Source organism: Elephantulus edwardii, unplaced genomic scaffold (assembly GCF_000299155.1).
Source record: "Elephantulus edwardii isolate Elephantulus edwardi_28Jun2011 unplaced genomic scaffold, EleEdw1.0 scaffold00020, whole genome shotgun sequence".
Classification (NCBI taxonomy): domain Eukaryota; kingdom Metazoa; phylum Chordata; class Mammalia; order Macroscelidea; family Macroscelididae; genus Elephantulus; species Elephantulus edwardii.
This window is the reverse complement of record NW_006399770.1, coordinates 4,232,912-4,234,736: the sequence shown is the minus strand read 5'-3', so window position 1 is coordinate 4,234,736 and position 1,825 is coordinate 4,232,912.

The window sequence follows — 1,825 nt, the reverse complement described above, 5'->3', positions numbered from 1 at the left end:
CTCGATATCAGGCCTCCTACTTTGTTTTCCTTTTTTTAGTTGTTGTTTTTATGTGCCATCAAGTCACCTGCAACTCATAGCAACCCAATGTACAATAGCTCTGAAACCTCCCATGTCCTGAGCTGGTCTCACTGACTCCGAAACACCTGGTTACCATGTCAATCCATCTCATCCCAGGTCTTCCTCTCCTGAGCTGGCCCTCCACTCTTCTGAGCATGATGCCCTTCTCTAAGGTCCCTCCTGGCCACATGCCCAAAATAATGTGAAACAGAGCTTCAAAATCCTCACCTCCAAAGAGAAACTTGGTTTTACCCTCTTTAAGAGAGACCTATTTGTTCTCCTGGCATCAATTCTTCTGTCATCCTTAGTTACTGTCCAGCTCTCTGATGCTTAGCAAGTAATTAAGAAGACCATGACCTGGATCTGGCACACCTTAGTCTTTAGACAGACATCATAGCTCTAGCACTTTGGAGATGTCCATAACAGCAGCCTTCCCCAATACTATTTGCCTTTTAAAAAAAAAAATTAATTTCCTGTGTTTTTATGTGCCATCAAGTCACTATGAATATCATGCAGCCCAAGACTGTTGATTGTGGAGCCTAGCAAGCTGAAATTGTTATCAACCTTAGTCTCTTCTCTGGCCATCATGGTGCTGCCAATTGGCCAGATGGTGAGGATCTTTGCCTTCTTGATGGTGAACTTCAATCCATACTGAAGACTGCAATCCTTGACCTTCTGCAGCAAGTACTTCAGGTCCTCCTCAGTTTTGGCAAGCAGGGTTGGTCATCTGCATAACACAGGTTGTTGATGAATCTTCCTCCAATCCTGAAACCACACTCCTCATCATAAAGGCAAACCTCCCAAATAATCTGTACCACATACAGGTGGGGTCTCTTTTCTTTCTATAGAAAGTTGGTGACTGCTTTTCCCACCTCTTTGAAAACAAATGATAAGTTCTGGGATTACATTATAGCTATAGAACACTTGTGGTGTATTGATATTCTCACAATATTATTTTCTTGATGTGAAGTGTAATCCATACTCAATGCTGTAATATATGGGTATCATCAGTGAGTGCTTTAAGCTCCCTTAATTTTCAGTAGACAATTTTGTGCATGTGCCAGGTTGTTGAGTCTTCCTCTAACCTGGTAATGTATTCTTCACCCTAGAATCCAGCTTCTTGAACTACTTGTTCCAGATGGGACAGATATGGTAAAAGGATACAAGCCTGATGCACTCTTGTCAATTTTAAACTATTAATTAATCTCCTTATTCTGCTTCATAGACTGGCTCTTGGTTACAGGATCTGCATAAATATAATTATTCTATAAAAATTTTCTATGATCCACACAGTTAAATGCCTTTGCATAGTCAATAAAGACCAACACTCAGTTAAATGCTTTTGCATGGTCAATAAAAGATCAGTATCTTTTTTCAAATAAAATTTTTCTTTTATACTGGTTTGCTTACAAAGTGTGTACACATTGTTTTTCACACCAGATATTTCCCCTTTACACACCCCTCCTTCCACCCACCAAATTATGCGACCACATGATTAAGCTGCCCCCCATCCTCACCCCTCTGTTCCCCCCTTCCCTGCCTTGGATCCTTGTACACATTCTACAATAATAGTCTTACACACCATTTGTCCTTAGGGGCTGAGTTAGTTCACTTAGCATAATGCTCTCCAGTCCCTCCCAAGTTAGGCAGTAATTTACAAAATCATTGCTCTTGCATGCTGTATAGCATTCCATTGTGTGACTGTACCATAATTTCTCAATCCATTCCATTGTGGTTGGACATTTGTACTGTTTCCATGTTCTTG